The sequence below is a fragment of the Ambystoma mexicanum genome, chromosome 8, assembly GCF_040938575.1.
Source record: "Ambystoma mexicanum isolate Mex_15411 chromosome 8, UKY_AmexF1_1, whole genome shotgun sequence".
NCBI classification, from domain to species: Eukaryota; Metazoa; Chordata; class Amphibia; order Caudata; family Ambystomatidae; genus Ambystoma; species Ambystoma mexicanum.
Window position 1 is genome coordinate 1385564551 of NC_090929.1, and position 23873 is coordinate 1385588423.

Consider the following 23873-nt stretch of genomic DNA (forward strand, 5'->3'; position numbering starts at 1 on the left):
TATTCCCAAATACCTAAATGTCACGGGCTGCCATGGTATTGGCAGGACAGGCAGCCTCTGCACCGGGACATTCCTATATCTGCCCAAAGGAAACAGACTGGACTTTCCAGGGTTCACCGATATGCCTGAGAGGATAGCTTACTGTTCTATTACCTCTAGCACGTACTGTGGGTTTTCCTCTGGGTAACGCAAATAAAGGAGCATATCATCCGCATATAATGATATCAGATGCTCTCCACTGGCAGTGCTTATACCCGCCTCCCCCTATTGTTGTCGCAGGCATATTGCCAGCGGCTCTAATGCCAGTATATATAGCATGGGTGACCAGGGGCATCCTTGTCTGGTCCCCCTGCAAAGTTGCCAAGAATCTGAGACTGTGGACCCTGTCTTGACCCTCGCCTTCGGGGTGCTATAAAACAACTGGACCCATCTGAGGTATCCAGGTCCCATTCCGTACCCCTTCAGGACCGCTTTCAGCCAGGGCCATCGTACTGAGTCGAAGGCCTTGACCGCGTCTAACAACACTATAGCCAGCTCGCCCGTGTCTTCCTCAGTTTGGTCTATGACATGGTGTAACCTCCTGTGGTTATCGGTGATGTTCCTACCTGGAACATATCCCGTCTGATCTGGGTGTATCAGTTTCTTAATCACCCTCTTCAGTCTATTAGCCAGCACTGCCGTGAGTATTTTGCTGTCCTGGTTAAGTATGGACAACGGTCTGTAAGACCCGTACTCCACGGCCGGCTTGCCTGGTTTCAGGAGTGGGATGATTACAGCCTCATGGAGGGACAATGGGAGTTCTCCCTGCTAATAGGCCTCGTTGAAAGTGGCAAGCAGTGGCTGAAGCAACTCTTGCTGGTATGTTTTGTAGAACTCGCTGGGCAGCCCATCCGAACCCGACGCCTTGCAAGTGGGCAAGTTCCGAATCACCACCTCCAGCTCATCCGAGGTGACGGGTGCGTCTAACTCAGTGCGTTCTAGATCATCCAAGGTGGGCAGCTCAATGTCCCCCAATGTGTCCAGTATGTCTTGACACATATCCTCCCCCATGTCCTCATACAAGTGTCTGTAAAACTTAAGGAATTCCTCATTTACCTCTTTCTGGGTGTTGCATATGCAACCTCTCTCGTCCTGAATCTCACTAATCACCGAGCGGGGGGTCTCACTCTTATACAGCCAGGCCAGCAGTCTGCCCGGCTTGTCGCCCCCTGCGTGTATCCTCTCTGTATATTTCCTGTAGTTGAGCCTGCACAGTCTATCCCAGAGTGCGCTGCAGGACAACTGTAGCTCCTCTACTTTGGTTCTATTACCATGAGCGGTGCTCTCGCAACGCGTGAGATCCTCTAGCTCCCTTTCCACCTCCTGGAGTTCCCTTTTGACCCCCCCTGTAGCCCCTTAGCTTGGGAAATAGCTACCCCACGCACCACCACCTTAAACGCTTCCCACAGTGTGCCCACAGAGCTTACGCTTCCCGTATTTATATCAAAGTACTCTTCAATGGCATCCCTCAGGCCCTCCCGAAACCCCTCGTCCTGCAGAGCTTCGGTCCTAAGTCTCCATGTAGGGATCCGCGGTCGTGGGGGCTGGTGTTGCCAGTCTACCACCAAGGGCGAGTGGTCCGATAGTACTCGGGCCTTGTATTCCGCCCCTTCTATGTCTCTCACCATCTCGGCTGTTACAAACATGTAATCTAACCTTGTGTGCAAATCATGTGGCGCTGTATAGTGTGAGTACTGTCTATCCGTGGGATGCAGCCTTCGCCACGCATCCTCTAGGCCAAGGTCTTTCAGTAAGGTACTCAGCGCTTTAGCCGCCGGTGCCATTTTTCCTGCCCTGTCCTTGGACCTGTCCATTCTGGGATCTACGGTACAGTTAAAGTCCCCCCCACACTACTGTACTCCCTGCCAGGGAGCCAAGTTTACCGTAGAGGGTCCTAAAGTAAGCCGCTGTATCATTATTGGGGGCATACAAATGTATGATGTGTACTTCTCTGTTTTCCAAGAGACCCGTTACCACCACCCAAGTAATAACCCCTCTAGCATACGCCGAGTACGCCGCCCCCACAACAGTGCCCTTCCATTTCCTCCTGACCACCTCCAGCCTTTCCCTAGTGAGGTGGGTCTCTTCCAGCAGGGCTATGTCTACGCGCATCCTCTTTAAATACAACATCACTTTGTTACGTTTAAGGTAGCTGTTGAGGCCCCGTACATTCCAGGTCACAATTCTGAGATTACCCGATGCCATCTGGTCGGTCTATCTCCATCCCATCCCTTCCCATAATGCTCCCTACATAGGGTCGTTCCCTGGCTCTTTCCCTTCTATTCACGAACAGTGCCCTCCTCCCCCTTCCCCAACTTCACACAACTCCTCCCCCCCCGCCAACCCCCAACAATAGCCCAGCTCCATCCCTGGATCTCAGGCCTACCCACTTCTGGACCCATCTCGTGTCTGAGAACGAGGACCCTGCGGGGTGTCACCACTCTAACAGTGACCAACTAAATATACTACTATTGGGTGCAGAGGTTGCTCCCCAGGAGCTCCCAGTCGTCTATTTAGGAGAAGTGAATTCAACGGGACCCGCCGGCAGATACCGTGACTTCCCCCCCACAAGCACATTATCATACTATATTCCAGTCCCAATGTCATAACTATGGCCTCACGGGCGCCTCTGCAACCTGCTACTTATCTCCAGCCGCTTCTGTCTGGGCATCTGATTCCTGAAGTCGACCTTGCATATCCAACCATTCCATCGCTTCAGTCGGCGTCTCAAAGAAGAGGGATCTGTTTTTATGAAACACCTTTAACCTGGCGGGGTAGAGCAACATGTAGCGGTGGCCTGCTTCTCTAAGCCTCCTCTTCACCGTTCCAAAGTTCATTCGACTCCTTTCTACGAGCAGCGTATAATCCGGATACGCCGTTATATTCACTGACCCCCTTTCTATCGTGCCTCCTTTCTGGAAAAATTTGAGAATCTTCTCGCGGTCACGATAGTTCAGGATCTTCGCGATCAACGGCCGTGGGGGGGCTCCTGGGGCCGGTCTCCTGTTCAGGGCCCTCTGCGCCCTTTCGACCGCGAACCCCTGGGTCAGCTCCCCGCCTGTAATCTCCTGCAAGAGCATAGTTTCAACGAAATCCGTGGGGTTCGATCCTTCCATTCCCTCCGGAACCCCCACTATGTGAATGTTGTTGCACCTGGCGCGCCCCTCTGCCTGCTCTGCTCTGTCCTCCAAATTGCCCACTCGTTGCACGAGGGCATGAAGCTCCTTGGCGTGAGTTTTGCACGCCTCCGTGGTCGGGGACAACTCCTTCTCCAGTTCCCCAGAGCGCTCCGCGATCGTTCGCACGTCCTGGCGCAACAGGTTCACCTCTTCTCGGAGCGCTCCGATTTTAAGGTTTAGGCCCTCTTGCAGCTCTTTCATGGCCAGGCCCAGCTTCGTCTCCCAGGCCACCTTCAACTCGGCAATAGTACCCGGTGGGTCCATCGTCGCCACGGGGGTGTCTTTGCTCTTGCCCCCTTCCACGCCCGAGGGTGACCTAGCATAGGCCTCCATCGTGGGCTGTTTGATCCGGGGTCGCACCACCTTGGAGGACATCCTGCTGCGTCGGTTGGGCCCGCGCGCCCAGCTGCATCTTCGGCGCTGCAGAGTACCTCACGGGGTTCACTCGCCGGCCCCTTCACAGCGAGGTTCTGCTGAACCCGGGTTCACTTTGCTAGCCCGCCACGATCCAGGGCCTCCTCAGTGGGGGCTCGCCCTTATGTTCTTGCCTTCAGCCAAAGGCGCATGCGACACGTCCATCTGGTTGGGCTCGCCCACGTTCCGACCAACTTTGTCTTCCTCAGCTCCACCGACCATTTATGGCCCTTTGTCCGCAGGCGGCCATCTTGGGTGCTGCCCTTCCATTGCACGACCACCACCTTTCTCGAAGTCTAGCTCCGTGGATATGCAGTCTCGCTAGTGGGGAGGGCACTTGGATGCACCGTGGGCTCGAAAGTCTGCCAATAACCATCACTTCTTCCCAGGATCAAGATCGGATCATCGGGAGCTCCTCCAAGGAAAGTCCTCTCATGTAGCCATCAAGCCACGCCCCCCCGTTATTCCCTTTGAACTCTTGCAGCCGGATCTCAGTGCCTCTTTCCCCGACAAGGGGTTGTGTTTGCTATTTTATTTTTTCTCTCACACGTAGTAAGACGGGGAAAGGCACCTACATTTTTGGTGACCCCCGCGACGTGATTTAGAGAGGTGCCTTGAGGCCTGCGCCGCCTGGCAGCGAGATCCAGGGCGCCCCCCAGCAGAACCATCGCCTCCGCGGTTGACCAGACTGTGCACACCAAGAAGAAAGGGTCAAGGGTTCCCGGTTGACGAATACCCGATCGAAAAAGCTGCTCGCCAAGGCAGGCCACGGCTTGGTTGGGGGACGGACCTGAGCGAGGTCCGGCCGTGAGCGGCGACCCTCGGAGTACTTGACTGAACACGTGGAGTCCCGGTTGCAAAGACCCCAAAGGAAGTTAAGGGGAAATACGGTAAGAAGGGAATTAGCAACAAAGGGAAGGTAGCTAAGAATAGGGTCTGCGTGAGTGACGGTGAGGCTTTTCTGATCTATCCTTTATATGGCCTTTAGGTGTTGTAAGAAGTGAGAAGAAGAAGAGAAGTGGTATCCTAGCCCATAGGGGGTAGAAGGCGGCGCCGCGTAGCATTTGTCCCAACCAAGTGCAGAATAGAGATAAAGAGAAAAATAGTAGGGGTCTCGTGTAGGCTCGGAGTAGTTTTTAGAATATTCTTTTTCCGTGGAAGTAAGAAATCTTGAGACATAATAAAGGTGAAAGAGGTGGGGAGTGAATGCGAAATAGTAGGTAGAATAGGGAAGAAGAAAAACAGGGACAGTAACGGGAATAGGGAAAGAACAAACGCACGCAGGCAGTGCATGTGTATGTTGCATGATTATATGTTTGTTGGTCTGCTTTTATGTATATGTCTTGTTGAACACGCTAAAGTATTTTAATACAAGTAATTTGTGATTGATATAAGGTAAAGCAGAAGAAATAAACTGTGAGGGGTGATCAGGTAACACCTCTCAGGAAGCTAATGTGACATATGGTAATTGTAAGCATTGATAAAGAACGTATTATTTCCACGTATTGTAACTGACATACCAAGTTAGAGGTGGGAAGAGATTCAAGGGTACTAGAATATACAAGAAATGAATAGAAACATTGCAATGAGTGGAGTAACACCACTAGCACATATTTGCCAGCACCTTCCACTTTATAGACAGGATACAGAAGTATCACGATCAGTGGATCACTGAGATAAAAGGAGACGGGGTTACACCGATTTGGCCTGAAGGAGGGTCGTTTGACAAAAGAGTGTTGGACCTAGTATCAACACATTTGTTAGCACGATATAAAGGGAAACAATTACAGAATCGGAGAGAAGTGTTAGATTTATGGCGAATGTTTGAGGAAGTTGCCCCCTCGGCATAGGTACAAGCCGAATGACAGAAAAGCAGAAAAACCCTGAAGAAGTAGGCGGGACACCAAAAGGGGAATGCTCAACAACTACAACCGAAAACGAAGTAACAAAAATCTATCCCTTAATGACCAGGCCAGCGGTAGGGTTTAGTGAACCCCTGTGTATACCACCCACCGCCACTGCCCAAGGCGGGGCAACAGCCCCGAAACTCCACCATATGACAAAGGAGGCCTGTATAGCCCCACGAGTGCGCCTCCTGTGGACATAGCGCGTTTAACAGGTGATTTGAACCGTCAGCTAGCACACGCACAAATGGAAATAACACGGTTAAGATCTTTATGTGACAAAGGGCAAATGCTGGCAGGGGGAGGGGAGGTACCCCCGCTGTTACTGGCAGATCTCACACCTCCGATCGGGGCAGCAAGTAATGCAACACCGGTAGCCTCAATATCAGGGCAGTCTATAGTATCGCAAGGGACTTCATCGCAGCAGAGGCAAGAACAAGAGTGGCAGTCAGGACAGTTCCTGTTCCAATTGAATAACAAGCCAGTGAGAATTATACGCCCAGATACACCGGAGAGTCAACAAAGTGGAGATCAGGGTGAAAGACAAGGAAGTGAACCCAAGGAAAACTGGGAGGATAATAACGAGTTAGAGTCAGAAATAGAAGAAATATGGGACGATTTAGATGAATATGAAGAGGCAGCTGCCGCGGAGGGTTCCCCACTGCCAAACCGCCGTTACCCAGACACACTATCGCCACCATTATGGCAAGGTAGATTAAAACAATGAACAGGGAGGATAGGAAACATATTGGTAAGTAAAACGAAAAAAGGGAAGACAAGCAGAACGGGAAACAGAAACTACAAATGCCACTGATACATGAAGGAGCAGGTAGGCCAAACTACATTCCGTGGGCCCAAATGGACAAAACCAACTTGTTAAAACTCCTCCCCCCGCTGACGGGAGGGGCAGGTAAGTGGATACATGCATTTGAGAAAAACACGGCAGGTGCGCCGTTAGCTATAGCTGATGTAAAAAGTCTATTAGTTTCAGCAATCGGGGACCAAGCAGACACAATCTGGGAAAGGGCAGGGTTCCCGGGAGTAACGACAAGCTGTGACCGACACGATGGATCACCATTTAACAATGTTCGAGCACAAGTGTGGGATGCATTACGACGTGCATTTCCAGACGTTCCAGATTTACATGCAGTGATGCAGTGCATGATGGAGGAGAACGAGGATCCTGCGCAATTCATTTTGCGAGTGCAAGACTTATGGAGAAGCGAAACTGGTACGGCATGGAATCAATCAACAGCTTTATTCTATTTTATCATTAAAAAGGGGTTGCCGAAAGAGGTGCAGAAGGCCTTGGACAAAATAGCTGAGGTCGAAGCCAAAGGGTGGCCTGAAATTCAGAGCATAATTGTACACCACTGGAGGAGGATCAAAGAGAAGGAAAAGGAGGTCACGCAAAAGAGGCTGGCTGACGAAGCAAAATTGGTACAGACGAAATTAGTGAAGGTTGCCGCCATCACTGCCAGTGCAACAGCAGATAGAGGAAACGAAGGAGAGGAAAACGCGGGAGGAAGGCCCGTTGGAATAGCAGCACAGCGGGTTGGAGAGGACCAAGGACAGTGGAACGGAGAGGAACAACCTTGCCAAGGATCGCAGTGGCAGAACAGGCCGGTCCAAGGAAGAGGTGGGTACCGCGGGCAAAGGGGAGGATACGGAGGAATGGGAAACAGAGGGAATAGTGGACAAGGACCAAGGGGAGGACAACGGGGGTCGTGTTGGAATTGTGGAAGATGGGGACATTATTCACGAGATTGTAGAATGCGACCTTCAGGGTATTTTCAACAGCAACAACAACAGCCCATGAACAATGAACAGGGGTGGGGCTGCCCACACCCAGGTAGCCCTTGTGGAGCTCCAATGGGGAGGGGGGACAACAGGATCAATACTGCTATGACCCCCAAATGCAACAGAGACAGCCAGCCCCACAACAGCAGCAACAGCAGCAGCAGCCACAACAGCAAAACGCACTACAGCCCATGGCGAGACAAAACCCAGTAGGGAACATAAACAATAACCCTTTTGCAGCGGCCGCAAACGGTGCCCCTGCACCATTTTGCAGCGTAACGGTCATGGGTGATAACATTTTTTCAATGCCAGGTCAGCAAAGATACCAAGACTAGGACAGCCCACAGGGAGCACTTGCGTGTCCAGTCCTATCCACCACACAAAGTGCAAATGAGGAACCACTAGTGGCGGCAGAGATAGGAAACAAGCAGTTTATCTTTATGGTAGACTCTGGAGCAGAAAAATCATGCCTCACAGAAGGGCGGTTTCAGCTATTTTAAAAGTTCCTTATACAAAAGATCTTGATGTAACAGTGGGGGGAAAAACAGTGCGTGCATCCTTATTGTATTACGAAGGCGCGCCAATCAATTTGATTGGACGAAACTTACTCAGTAAGTTAAACATGACCATAGCCTTTACTGAAAGAGGAATAGTGTGCTCGACGCCAGGGGTATGCCCCATACCGGCACTCTTGATAATAAGCACGATTACAAAGGAAGTTGCAGTAAGAGGGATTCCCATTGACATGGACATGTTCGTCTATGGAATACAGGTATTGGCCCGAGTAGTGCCTGAAATAACACAAAAAGAGTGGAGAATACCATCCGACTTTATATTCTGCCCAATCACACCAACAGATGTAGTACCAGGCACAATTATGTCTATAGACATTGAGGCAGTTCAAGTTTCCAACAAATGCATTGTGGTCATAGGCCTGGACACGCAAGGACGCGAGTGGAGAAGTGTGCTATGTATAGAGCCAAACATAATGCTAAAAGATATTACTGATGAAGAAGTGTTTACTGATTACGATGGGGATGGAGAAATAATAATGGAAATAAGCATACCATGTGACATTATGATTCAATACAGAGAGATACACAACCCACTCATGGCTAACATAAAGGCCCCACTGACAATATTTGAAGAAGACATGGCCAGGGTAGCACCTGAAATTTGGACTACAGGACCACACGATGTAGGAATGTTGCACGAGGTAACTCCCATAAAAATAAAACTGGAACCAGGTGCCCTCCCACCCAGAGTGAAACAATACTCAATATCCAAAGAAGCAGAGGAAGGTATTAGAGAAACAGTGAATGCACTCCTAAGCCAAGGTATCTTAGTGCCATCAACTTCCCCATGCAACACAGCGATTTTTCCGATTAAGAAGGAGGGGCGTGGAGAATGGTCCAGGACCTCCGCCCACTCAATGACATCATCCAAAAAGAGTTCCCTATAGTGCCTAACCCGTCATCAATATTGTGCAGTATACCAAAAGAGGCAACTTGCTTCACTGTCATTGATCTGAAAAATGCCTTTTTCTCTGTGCCACTTGCACCAGAGTCACAGACCTTACAGCTTTTACATTAGGAAACAGCAGATATGAACATTGCAGACTCCCACAGGGGTATTGCGAGAGCCCAAGCATTTTTAACAGAGTACTACGAGAAGACATTGGCAACACAGATGTAGGGAGCACTATTATACAGTACGTAGACGATTTACTCGTCTGCAGCAAAACAGAAGAAGAGTGTAGAGAAGACTCGATAACACTGCTTAACGTATTGGCTGCCAAAGGATACAAGGTGGACAAAGGAAAGTTACAATACTGCCTTGCTGACGTTGTGTATCTTGGCAAGCAAATATCTAAAGATGGAAAAAGAATACTACCAGACAGAGCAGCAGCCATTCGACACATTATCATACCAAAAACAGTGAAGGACATGCAGAAATTTCTTGGCATATGTAACTATTGCCGAGCGTGGATCCTCGATTACGCAGCATACACACGTCCAATGCTACAAGCACTGAAAGAAGCACAAAAGAACAGAGCCCCAATAAAATGGATACAGGAGACAATTGCTCAATTCTCTCGATTAAAAGACCTTATTTCAGACGCCCCAGTCCTTGCAAATGCAGATTATGAAAGGGAATTTTTCCTGTTTTCACACAGCAATGGAACATTAATGACAGCAGTATTGACCCAAAAGACATCGCTAGGCCACAAAGCATTAGCGTACTACAGTGGAATATTAGACCCAGTAATGCAGGGACATTTCGCTTGCGAACAGGCCCTCACTGCAGCGGCCTTCGCCATTGGGAAAAGTGCCACAATCGTAATGGGATGTTCAGTGACGCTATATGCGGAACACTCGTTATTTGCTATCTTGGAAAGATCAAAATCTACCCTCACAACACAGAGAGCCTCTGCTTATGAAATAATAATATCAAGTCCAATTGTACATGTGTTCAGATGCAAGACAGTGAACCCAGCCACATTCACTACAGAGCCATGCACAACTGAGGATTTACAGGAACACGATTGTAGTACATATGAGGGAGAGGGCGATGGCATTCCCAAAGCAAGAGAAAACGCCCTTACAGAAGGAGAGATCTATTTCATAGACGGGTCAGCATCCAGAAACTCAGAGACAGGAGAGAAACATGTGGGGATGGCGGTAATGCGCATGGAAGAAGACACATATCAAGTGATTGTTCAAAAACGCCTCCCCTCACACTACTCTGCACAAGCAGCCGAACTGACTGCACTAATCAGCGCGTTACACACAGCCAAAGATTGTGCCGTGACAATATATTCAGACTCGGCTTATGTCACCACCACAGTTCACTCAGGGCTATCACGCTGGCGAAGGAGAGGGTTCAGAAGAGCAGACGGGTCCTCTGTACAACATGCCACGTTGCTAAATGAGCTAATAGAAGCTTTATCAGAACCATCGGTAGTAGCGGTGGTTAAATGCCAAGCCCATACCCATAACACAGATGCCGTCTCATTGGGGAACACGGCAGCCGACGCAGCAGCAAAAGAAGCCTCGTACTTCAATAAGACACCAACATCAGAGTACATTGTAAAAACAACCACAGCAGAACAACCAGCAGATGCATACAATAACACGCCCATAGCACAGTTGATAGAACTCCAGAGAAGGGCCCCACCGGAAGAGCAGGAGTTGTGGGGCAAACAAGGGTGTAAGCAATCAGCCACAGATCTCATTTGGAGACAGGAAATGACAGGCAAGGTAGTTATGCCCGTAGAATTATTAGAAGTAGCATTCCAACAACTGCATTTCCCAGCTCACGTTGCAAAACAACACATTGCCTCAGATATTCAAGAGGATTGGTTTGTTCCTAATCTACACGAATATTTGTCTAAATTAATGATTGAATGTACTACATGCCAAACTTACAATTCCGGAATGACATTACGAACCCTGAGTGGCACTTTGCCACGCCCTACAGGTCCATTTAGAGAACTACATATCGATTACACCGATATGGGAGAAAGATGTAACGGAGCAAGATACTTGATTGTGGTGGTATGCCCTTTTTCACGGTGGGTGGAAGCGGGTCCCTGTCCCCATCCTGATGCAAAATGTGCTGCCAAGTTCCTTGTGCGAGAAGTATTCTCGCGGTGGGGAATCTGTGACGTGATCCGTTCAGACAACGGCACGCACTTTGTGAATGACCTCTTCAAAGAAGTAACTTCCCTTCTGGGGGTGAAACACAAATTATGTTCGATTTATCATCCAATGGCCAATGGAGTTGTGTAGAGGATCGACGGGCTGCTCAAAAGCAATTTATCGAAATTATGCAGCACGTTGAAAAGAAATTGGGTATATTGTCTGCCCCTAGCACTGTTCCAACTCAGAAACCAACCATGCAAGGATCATCATTTAAGCCCGTATGAAATCGTGACGGGAAGGAGAATGCACACACCGCTCTCCCCTGTTAGGAGGGCGTCTGATGCGCACAGGGCTGCCACAGTGCTGGGAGAAGAGTTTAAGGAATACCTAACACAGCTAACACACGCAGTACGCAGCATAGCAAAACAAATTGTTTCACCATTTACTGAAGATGTAGCAACAGACACCTCCATGCAGACAGCACGGAGGGGCCTTTAATGTCAGGGGAGCAGGTTCTTGTCAGAAATTTTGTAAGAAGGTGGAATTCACCAAGATTTCATGGTCCATACACAGTGGTGGACAGCACCCCAACTGCAGTTAAAGTTACAGGGTTAAAGTACTGGGTGCACCTCTCAGACGTGAGAAGGGCACATAGTGTTACACCTCCTCAAAATGAAACCGACTGTGTGGATGCCATCACTGGCACAGGTTGACATGATGAAAATTGCAACTTAGACATGGAAAGTATAGGGGAAAAGCAAAGGTTTTACATATTTTGTCTCTCTCTCTCTCTCTCTCTCTCTCTCTCTCTCTCTCTCTCTTTCTCTATCTCTATCTCTTTCTTTTCTTTTCTTCTCATATAAATCGTCTTGTTTTTTCCATTTTTTCCTCATTATTTCCATGATGAAATGAAAAGGAATTGTTAAATGCCTAACTGAGTAAAGAAATGAAAAAGAATGAACAATTGCAATTATGTTTCTTTTCATATGACTTAACGAATTTGTCTTGCCCACATAGGTTCAACATGAGCCAATGCGACGAAATGGCTGAGCAAGCTGAAATGTTAGATAGAAATAGGGATGCCACTAGGGCCAGTAGATTAAATAATTTGGAATGTGTTATAAAATATGCTGCCATACTATTTGCAATAATGATGTTTTATCTTATTTGGTATAATGTTGTTTTATATGTGGAAAATGAAATGAACAAAGGGGGGAGCGGAACTGATATGACAAAACCAGGGTCTAAACTAATATGGACTGAAGCAACGGCTATTTTGAAGGACACTTATAACATTGAATTGAATAGTAAAAATATAACGTTGCCCCTTGTACAATTGCATGTAAACAAAACTGCTATTTCCATTGTTGAATAATACTGGAGTCAAGGAAATAGAGCTTGGATGGAATGTAAATAATGATTACTATTGTTTAACTAATTCCAGAAATACAAGCATGCGTACACACACTGCACCAGAAACCACTACTGAATACACACATGTCACCAAGAACAACACAGATGAAGCATGGTCTAGAATATTCCCGCTGCAATATCCACGAGTTGGTACCCAATTAAAAAACAGAAGGAGGAGAAAAAGGGGGGGTGGGAAAAAACAGGTACGATATTTATCATAACCTGGGGTTAGATGAAATAGAGGACCCCCGACACCCCGACCAATCAAACAAATGGTATTCAGACATGAGCGCCGCAGCAAAGCAAGCAAGTAATGAAAGTTGTTATGTGTGCTCACTTATTCCTCACGCAACTGGAACTCCAAAAATGTTAATCCCACAGGAAGTACCCTTGTCTGAGGCCCAATGTTTGATTCATCTAATGCTGTGTAGAATAAAAAAGACATTCCAAGCACACACAGTCACTATGGAAAAATTGGAAAACGAACAAACTTGCATCAGCAGACGACAAGGAGTAATCTGCTTCCAGGAGCCATTTTTCATTATTAAAGGGACAAGATATGCAGATGACAAGTGGCATGATGAAACAATTGAATGCAAAGCTGAGGGGCTTCGAGGACTGCCAGATGAAACATACGAATGGGCAAAAGAAACATGCATCCCCATATGGTCACAGCATATCACCAAGCTGACATGGGTCACACCCCTGGAGAGACCCATAAAGATTCAAAAGGAAAAACCGCACAAACCTTGCTTGCATGGAGAAGGGAAGGTGAACATGGGAACCGTGCGGCAGTGCAATAAGACTTTAATAATGCCAGTTATGAAAAAAGGCACTACTGCATTAATGGACATATACTGGATCTGTGGCAAACGAGCTTACCTGCATCTCCCAGCATCTTGGAGGGGCCCTTGTGCCCTAGCCACACTTCACTCAGCACTAATGGTGATACCAGAGAGCCACGTTCAGTTTACAGCAAGGCCTTCGGCTGACACATCGACAGCAGGCCAATCGACTGACACATCCGCAGCAGGGCAATCGGCTGAACCATCGACAGCGCCCGATGAGACAATCACGGAGCCCCCAGCATACAAACTATTGTCAGAAGAAACTTTGAAAACCAAGTTGTCACGCAGCAAAAGATCCAATTATATTTCGTCCAAATCGTCAGAACTCCTTGCTAAAATCCCACAACAGTATAAGCTTTTCTCATCTGCAAAACATTCTTTGCATCGTTCCTAGCACCAGGCGTTGAAGCAAGGGCAAACGCGAAATGGCTGCAGATAACACGCTGGGAGCTCATCCAGCTGGCCAACGACACTGAAGAAGGATTCAACATCATAAAAATAGAGCTCCGAGCATTGTGCCTGATGACGATGCAAAACAGATATGTCTTAGATCTTATCACGGTGATGGACGGTGGTGTTTGCAAAAAAATTGGGGGGGCGTGTTGCACGTTCGTACCAACTTCCGATGCTGATAATGGGACACTGTCACGTGTGATAACAGCAGTGCATAATTTAGGAGAAAGAATGAGAGCAGAAGGTGGAGTAGACAACAACACGTGGTTCAACGATCTGTTCAGCTGGATACCATCATGGGTGAACATCGCAGCAAAGATACTCATTCCCATCATAGTCTTTCTTCTCCTAATATTCTGTGTGTGCCAACTGGGACTAAGATGCTGTGAAAATAATATGCCTAATTCAGCAATGATGATGGTAACCGTGGGCCGACAGACAACGGTGGCTACCATGATAGATGCCCAAGTACAAACCGGAGAATACACCACACCACAGTATAGGATGACTACCATCTGCCATCTATAGACAGTATGGGGACGTGGTCGATAATCTACATTACACTACAATTAGAGAACCAAAAAACTTGCTGTGGTATAACAAGGTTTGGATAGATTTAGAAGGGGATGGTGGGATATACTTAATGGTCACCCCAGAAGAATAGGCAAGAAGAGGTAACAGCTTAAGAAGTGTGTGCAAAGCATGGATGCCAATAAAGGGTACACCTGCTTGGGATGAGGCTGTGGCTGAAGCTGAGCGCTACCGAAGGGAGAACGGAAAGAACGAGATAAAGTAGTTTGTTACCTTAGATGTAACGAAAGGGGGGAATGTATGGGAGCGAGGGGTCCACAGGCCCCCTCGCGTCGTACGCTCCTCAGTACAAGGCTTGGACCGTGTGCCTCCGGTAGTGGGATTGCCCCTTGCCCTTATGTAAAGTTAACCACGGTTGACTGCTACATAGATGGGACTACTGAGCAGGACACGGGGCATCCATCTTTTGTGCCCCCTTTCGACTCCATCTTGGGTAAACAGGCCACACTGCGATAGTACAGCAATGCTCGGCTCCCCTTCCACCGCAGCAGCCAAGGACAGAGACACACACACAAGGCGCGCAGGCAGCTGGCTGGCCCCCACCCTTGCACTGCCCTTGCGAAGGAAAGCTCTGCTCTTCCATTCTCACAGAGAAGCTGGAGAAAGTTGCAACAATCAATATGCTACAGTTTTCTTCCTCTGAGATCACTGTTCGTCTGAGAACCGGCATGTGAACCAGGATAAGCTAAGCACTTTCTGCTCGATTCGTCCTCATAAACGTGCAAGCCACCCTCCCCCATTAGAACAATTTATTGCCATCCTGACCCTGCACCCCCTGTAAGGTATTTCTTTCAAGTGCCAGACCCTCGCCTGTGCTGCGAAATCCACCCAATACACTCCTTACTAACCTTAAGCATGTTTACTACTATATATGCTTTTACTTGCACTAATGAGTTTGAAACCTAGGAAAAGATGTGAAACATAGCCTGATTCTTCTACATGCACAATAAGGTCAAGGTCTTCAATTAAAGCCACAAATGACCCAATTGTACTGACAATAATCATTGTGTGTGACTTTTGTAGAAATGTGACAAGTAGCATAAAATGTTTTAAATAATTTGTTATTTAGTGTGTAACATATTAGCTTAGGTAGTGACCACAGTGACCGGACCCTGACCTGCATGGAGCACAAGATGTTTGACGTCAGCTACTCAGCCAACCAGGAGGAAGAGATGCCACCCACATCTACAGCACCACACCGCCTGGCCAATCGGGTCCATTTAGCATTTTTTGTTAGAGTTATTTTAACTAATATAAATATGAGTCTGATGTAATGAGATTTTGGGGAGAGTTTTTTTGGTTATTTCCTAGCTGGAGAAATAAACCATCCTTTGAACTCTTGCAGCCGGGTCTCAGTGCCTCTTTCCCCGACAAGGGTTTGTGTTTGCTATTTTATGTTTTCTCTCACACGTAGTAAGACGGGGAAAGGCACCTACAGTCCCTTGAACATTTGTACAGAGATTCCAGCTCTAAACAACCTAACCTCCTCCGACATTGACCTAGTAGAATTTCCCAATGGTCACGATCTGACAGAGGCTGGATTGTTATGTGCAACTGATGCAGTCCTTTAAGGAACACAGGTTACCAGATGCAACTTCTAACATTAGATATCGCCACGCCTTTGACCCTGAATTGCAGCTGCGCAAAACCCTTTTGAGGCGGAACCTGCGCAATCTGAGATATCAATCGCTCTCTGATAGAACAATAATAAAAACACATTTGATACATAAAGCGTGGCTAAAGGAGCGGCGATTTCTCCAACACCAAAATGACAATGAGTACATGAGTACATGCTTAGACAAACGTTAACAAAATTCACGCCTGGAATTTGGGCTTGCCTGAATAACGCCACCTTTCACACACACGGTTCCCCGCAAATTGACGCAATACCTAACGAAATGTGGCAATCTTACTTTGGTGAATTATATACCTCTCCATTCGCTATATTTGAGTGGGATCTCATGAGACATAAAAATGTATTGCATGCCTTTCCAATAGATGTTGAAGATATATATGATTGCATTAAGAAGCTAAGCCATTCAAGGGCCATGGGACCAGATGGCCTGCATAATGGTATGATGAAAACCCATCCAAGAATGGGCAACAATATTGCATCAAATTTATAGAAACATCTTTTGTATGGGTCAGATTCCCAGCTTGTGGAGACAATCTATCATTCTCCCAATCTTCAAAAAGGGTGACAGGAGCGAGCCCAAATCTTATCGACCTATTGCCCTTTTAGATTGCCAAGCAAAAAATCTTTGCACGGCTTATCTTGAAACACTTCAATGGATGGTTGGACACAAACCAGCTCCGTGACCCCTGTCAAACTGGCTTTTCCCCTGGTTTTGGAACAGCTGTAAACATCATAACCTTGAATAGTATTTTGTCCGAAGCACAGCAACGTCACCAGGCACTATACACCGCCTTTATAGATTTTAGTATGGCCTTTGACGCTGTTCCACGGGAACTACTATTAAAAAAACTGATGGACAAGGGTTGTATTTGTATTTGTTTTATTTGTATAGCGCAAACCAGGCCCGGAGGCTACCGGGCGCATATCTTAGCAGCAATGGTTACAAAGTATAACGACATATCAAGTAACATTTAAATTGACATAGTAATCAGCAGCATTGATATTTTATACATATATACATAGGTGAACAAGTATTCACAGTGCAGCTTGGCCCTCAGATGTGACTAGCCAATGTTTGGCTTTGTATTTGAAGAGATTCAGAGAAGGAAGGTTTCTGATAGTAAGGGGGACAGAGTTCCATAATTTGGCTGGAAGAACTGGGAAGCTGGAACCACCGGCTGTTTGGAGCTTGTATTTAGGGATCATTAGGTTCTGGTTGATGGAGGATCTTAGAGATCGAGATGGTGTATAATGCGTGAACCGTGAGGAGAGGTAGATGGGGGCCAGGTTGTTCATGCATTTGTAGGTTAGGGCAAGCGATTTTAGAGAGATCCTTTGGGTGACTGATAGCCAACGAAGGTTCTACCTCGTTTCCGAGATGTGGGCCGATCTAGGGATATTCAGGGCTGCTCTAATGGCGTTATTTTGTATGACCTGGAGTTTGTCTAAGTTGCATTGACTGGTGCCTTGGTACAGTGCATTACAGTAGTCCAATTTGGACATGACCAGAGTTCTAGCAAGAATTGTGCAGTTATGAGTGGACAGAAAAGGGCGGCATGCTGTGATCAGCTTGCAGGTGTAAGCAGCGGCGGCTGCAACTGCATTCGTTTGTCTGTGGAGGGAGAGCATGGAATCGAGGTAGATTCCGAGCGTTTTGGTATCTTTGGAGACTTTTATGGGATTTCCATCGATGTTGAAGGAGCTGAAAAATGGGTTCAGCTTGTTAAGTCTTTGCTGTGTGCCTAGGATGATGTCTGTGGTACATCATGAAATGGGCTATTGACCTCCACACCGACACCTCGATATATGTCAGATTGTCCAATGATGGACTACTCTCGGATCCCATCTATACTTCCCGTGGCCTAAAGCAGGGATGTCTGCTGGCATCGGCCATGTTCAATTTTTTCATCTCTGATGTTGCATGTGCTTTCTTTGATATCCGAGCTGACTCCCCAAAAATCAATGGAGTCCAAGTGAAGTACCTTTTATATGCAGATGGTATGGTACCATTCGCCAAAACCCTGCTGGGTGCCCTTGACAAATATACTCGGAATAATTGCATCTCAATTAATGTAACAAAAACTAAAGTAATTCAATTTGGAAATATTAAACAACGTTCCATGAAATGCAAATGGCCCCTTCAACAAGTATATTTGGAATCTGTGTCATCTTACATATACTTAGGCACGCTTGTGACTAATCAGCTGAGCAATAGTGGCCGCGACCTGCTTATCAAACATAAACTACAGACTGCTATTTCCCTGATTAAAACAAAATTTTGAAAATTTTCAATCTTGCCCAGTCTTACCTATTATAAGCAGAAATTCACTCTGGTACTCTGGTACTGTTGTGTGGCTCTGAAGCGCTAATAAGAAAATCATATCAGAATTGGGCAAAATTAGAAGGCGGCTACTGGAAACAAGCACTGAACTTGCCAGCTTCTGCGTCAATATGCTCGATACGCCATGAGTTGGGCCTATTATCAATATATGCAATGCATAAATGGAACCTTTGCTGCGTATATCGCAAGTGTGTATTGGATGTTGGTAAAACAGACTTACTAGGTATTATAGCAAACTATCTGTTAAGTTCACCAGACACATTTCCTATTGTATGGAGAGGGCAAGCAATAAAGATCATAAAAAATGCCGGTTTTTCCGTAGAGTTACTACTGGAGAATCCAGATAAGGCCAAGGTACGCCTTTGGCAATATGACTGGATTCAGACTAGGAGGGCCTGCACAAAGTATCAGAAATTCTCATATAACACATTCGCATCAGGTATGGTGTAGTGGAAGACTACCTAACTAGATTCCCTAACTCACGAGAGAGGAATGATTATTTACGCTTCCACCTTAACTTATGGCCCACTCAGGAAGTGTTATATATATACGAAAGTGTATTACAATATCTGAATTACAATGTTGCTATTGCAAATCAGTGCCTGAAACAATCCAGCACTTATGTACAGAATGCCATATACTGTCATCACTACAAATTCTGTATGTCAAGCCTCTATTTGAGGACTATTGTTATAAGTCTTTTAACCAGGAGCTATTGACATGTATTCTGTACAGCAACATGATGCTCTGTTGATTTGGGACAGTAGTGTAATTGCAAATCGCATCTTATGAAATGTGATCACTAAGGAATGTATATAATATGAGATGATAATTGATGCTAGATAGTTAATTAGTTGTTTCAAACACAATAACTAATTGTTCCGGTTGCTGATTGTGAAATACTGTGTATTGGATTGTTTTAGTTTAGTTTAGTTTTGTTTTATCTTATTTATGTTAATTATGTATGTTGGAAAAATTCTTTTATTATGTATGTTGAAAAAATCAGGTTGTATCCTGGTTAAAATCAACAATAAAAAAAATAAATAAATAAGTCATAGGAATAAAGTAAATACATGTCCATTCTTTTTATAAATTTGAACTTGTAGAACTCAAGTACCAGGGGAAGGAAGTCTCACCAAAATCACTTGAGGTCACATAGGTCCGCTAATATGTGTGACTTGCTGGAACATACGCTAAATATGTTTAAATCGAAGTAAAGGTAAGATAAATGTAAGAAAACTATGTGAAACTGGGCTTAAGTTTAAAAAATTGCAAAGTTGATTTGTGAAAAAAGCCTATGTTAAACGCTGTAATTTCAACATGTTGGTTGACAGTGGGAATGGGAATAATATAATTCAGCTTTAAACAGTAACAGGTTTTCAATGTTCTTGACTATACGCATCTGCAAAGAAAATTGATTACCCTCGTGGAACTGTTTCAATTAATATATGAGTTACACTAATGAGATCGATTAATGATCAATCTAGTACTAAGCCTAATCCTATGTTAGCCTAAACTATAATATCAAGACACCTAACAAAGTTAACAAGCACAACCTCCAAATCTGGTTGATTCTCTAATATATGAAAAAAAGAATGAATGTGAACCACGTTTCAAGGTTTGTGAAGATTCCCATTTTTATCACACAATGGAGAGTTCACAAAAAAAGAACATAGGAAGTTAAAAAAGAAGATTGAATGCTTACCAATAACTTTGTAGTGGTATGGAGACTCAGTCACTCAGTGCTCCCTTGCCGCTCGCGTTGGGCTGTTTCTCCAGAGCTCGCTGATTTCCAAAGCCCCGCCCACCCGACACGGTAACCGGCGGGGGGCTAGTGGAGGGAGCCAGGCCTCAGCGCAAAGCGCCGCAATGTCCAGACTGCAATGTCAAGGATAGGTGAGTAGGGTGACCAGACCTTAGAGACGCTCAGTCCTGTGCGCTGATGAGCGTTATACCATAGAATCTAAACATAATGGCTGATTTCACAAAACTTCCAACAAAGACCCCCCGGCATACACGGAGACAGAGCAAAAGCTTGCACCTGCATGGGCAAGGGCAGTTACCTTCAGTTGTTTAACAGTCCAGGTGCTCTTTTCCACGCCCGTCCATGCACAGACTGCATTGACTGCAGCACACTCTGCTGCCACACTCCGCCCACTTTGTAGTGGTAGTGAATCAAATGTCTAAGTCCAGGCTGTCTGTGTTATTCGTGATCTGCAAACTCACAGTCACCATCTTCAACATGTATTTATAACTCTACCTAAGTGGCATGACATCTTTGCACAGTGTATAAGTGCAACGGATCATAAAGCTCAAACTCCATCTATCCAAGTGGTTTAATTGCATGCCTAAAATAATTGGTAAGTCAACCAAATTTCTAAAATGCAATATAAAATACTTGAAAGTGAAAATGAAAAATGTACATCAACGAAATTATTAGAGTACTGAGACTTGATTTAGATTTTGACTTTGAAACACTAATCCTGGAAGAGCATAATCATTTAGACAACATAGCTTATTCACAGAAATGCTTTTTTTTGTAGGGCGCACTAGTTGCCAAAAAAGTGATTTGAAGAAAATGGAAAAGTGACAAGTATCCTTCTTCTTCGGTCTGGTCTGATCCACTTTGGAAAATGTCTTTGCTTGGAAGGTTGTTATTTAACTGACAAAAGATGTGAAAGCTATTTGAAGCGATTTGGGGTAGGTTTTTCGATGTGATATAAGCAACAAATATCCTCCTGCTGTGATTTGGTCTGATGAACTTCAGAAAGTGTCTTTTGCCTTAAATGGTGATATTTAACCTACATAAGAATTATAAACTATTTGAAGTAATCAGGTTTACATTTTTAGATCTGACATAATTGATAATAAAGGATCCACGTTGGAGCAAGAAAGGGAGGGAATGGGATGGGGTGGGATCATGGTAAGCGCTTCCTTATGTATTTTTGTATATTAATCTTGCTTGCTGTTAGTACTCCTAATAAAAATGTGAATACAAAAATAATGTAAGTAAAAAGATAAATTGACAATACAGGATAATGTGCTGCTGAGTGACATTTAGTAAGCTAACAAATCAGCATAGTCTTAATTAGTTATGCACAAACAATGACCAATCATATTACTCGTTGAGACTGAGCAGATGTATTTTCATTCTGTTGATCCATTGATGTCCCTTAAATAAGAGGAACTTTTCAATGTTCGACCCAGAAAAAAGTAAATCTACTGTCCACCAACAGAGTTAATCTGCTGTTGCTTTTCCATCAATATGTCTTCTTAATGGAGCCTTGAAATTGTTACATCAAATACGTGGACTGTGTTTGGCAATTCTGACATTTTCCACAAGAATGGTGTGACCTATGAATTGTAAGCCATAAGGGCATTTGCTGCAATACGCTACTCCTGTTTGTCATGTATGTTAGAATCTGGTGCATACCACACCCCAGAGACAACCTATGGTGGCGTCTGGTAGCAGTAAGTCCTTGAGGACCAATGCAACACCATGAGGAAGAGCCAAGGACCAAGAAATAAATGCTCAGTGGCATTATACAATCCCAGAGACAGTAAGTGCCTGTTTGAGCTGTGGATGGTGGAAACGTTGACCTAGAAAGTGTGGAATGGATGCAGTACTATGGTTTTAAAGTACTTGGAGAACCTAGTAAAAGACCCTCTCACTTATTATTTTGTTCCAAACTCAGCCAATGTTTAGTCAATCATCTTTTCGTTTCTCCTACAGGGAACTTTTGTTAGCCTCACTCCTCACCCATAACCACTCTGATAATAATAAATAAACAAAAGACCCAATAATTGGTTTTTGAATAGTCTGTCGATTACTTAGTCATTTCGTTTTGCAACCCTAGAACTGCTGATAAATCGTAGAGCATGTTATCCATTTACTTGCAAAAAGCGTGTAAACACATTCTAACATTTTTTAAGAGAAAATCTTACAGTTCACTAGGTGCTATTGCAAGCATCCCCACTAGATATTAAGGGGAACATAAAGTTTTCATAGAAATCTTCAAATTTCTAAAACAAAATTGCTTGCCATATATCTAAGTCAGAGATTGTCTTCAATTTTGTGAGCTACCTTTATTCCTAAACAGGAAGTGACGTCAGATGAGCAGAGGAAGTGAAACCTGCTTTTCACCACGTTTACATAGCTGTTGATTCTCCTGCACTGGTAGCAGTAGTTGTAATACCAAGCGAAGCCTCCGGGAAAGGTGGTGGATGTTGAGGGAGCAACTCAAATCTCTTTTCGAGCACAAGGACCAGGACATCACCTCCCTGGGTTCAATTCCCCCTCCTCCCAAGCCAGCAGTGAAGTCTGAGGGCAAAGGGTGTGGTAGTTGTGGGAGCAAACCAATTCTGTTTTCCTGCAGCATAGTCATGATGTTCTAGGGCTGGGACATCACCTGCCTAAGGTCAAATTACCCTCCTCCTAAGCCCATGGCAAAACCTGGAGGATAGGATGTGGTCGTTGGTGGAGCTGAAAGAGGTGGAGGAATTGACATATGACAGCTGCTTTCTGGCTTCTTTTTTCCTAGTTTCATGATTACTAACAGGAGCTGCAGAGAACTCCCTGAGCACCACTATGGCGCTCATTTTCAAGTTGGAGTGTAATTCAGCGGCAGGACCTGTATTTTTACAGTTATGTGTAAATGGGTCCCCTCTGCTGAATTTTCCTCGTTTGCACAGCGGAGTGCAAGAGGGTAGGGGAAAAATGCGGTGTACACGTTTGTACGCCACCCTTTTACACGCTGCTGTGCAAATTGAACAAAGGCTTTGTGCCATTTATGCATGGCAGTCAGCATTTACAATGGAACCCTATGGAATCCGCCTACTTTTGGCTGGTGCAGAGAAATGACGGACGCCATAGGAATTGACAGCAATTGCGCCAGCAATCCATGCCTGTGCAAATGCTGGACTATTTGTATGGCGGTGAGGAAAGGAATGGCAGACACGTAATTTATGTTCGGCCCCTCCCCTGTGACATACAAATGCTTGTAAATGAGATGTGACGTAAGAAACATGCATAAAAGACTTACGCAACGTTTTTACACATTTTGTTCTTGTGTAACGTGGAGTCTAAAATGAGGTCCTATGGTTTTGTTCCCTCGATATGGCTCATGTATTGAATCATTTTCTAAATATTTCGGAAACAGAGCAGTCTCCCCTACATTAGAGGTGTACAAAAGTCAGACTAAACAGGCTGCTATCCTATGGGCTGGGTTTTGAGACCATAGGCCAGCATTTAAGTTAATAGCGGCAGATAATACGTCCCTATGAAGAATACTGAACCTTCCTACGTGAGTTCCAACAAAACCCCTAAGAGCAGAGCTTGGTTTGGTTTGTGATGATGCCACAATTGCCTTCAAACCACTGTATTACTGGATCCGTGTTATGTCCGGACCCCCGCCTCAGAAAATCTAGTCTTTAATAAGCGTCCTGAACCAAACCTTTAGCATGGTTAAGACATATAAGAACTATAATAAGAGTCTCTAAATCGTGAGAGTATCTGGGTGTGCCCACAACGTATCAAGACAAACACGAAAATTGTAGAAAAAAGTCTATGGGCCTCATTACAAATCGCCCGGTATGGAAACAATGGTGGCGG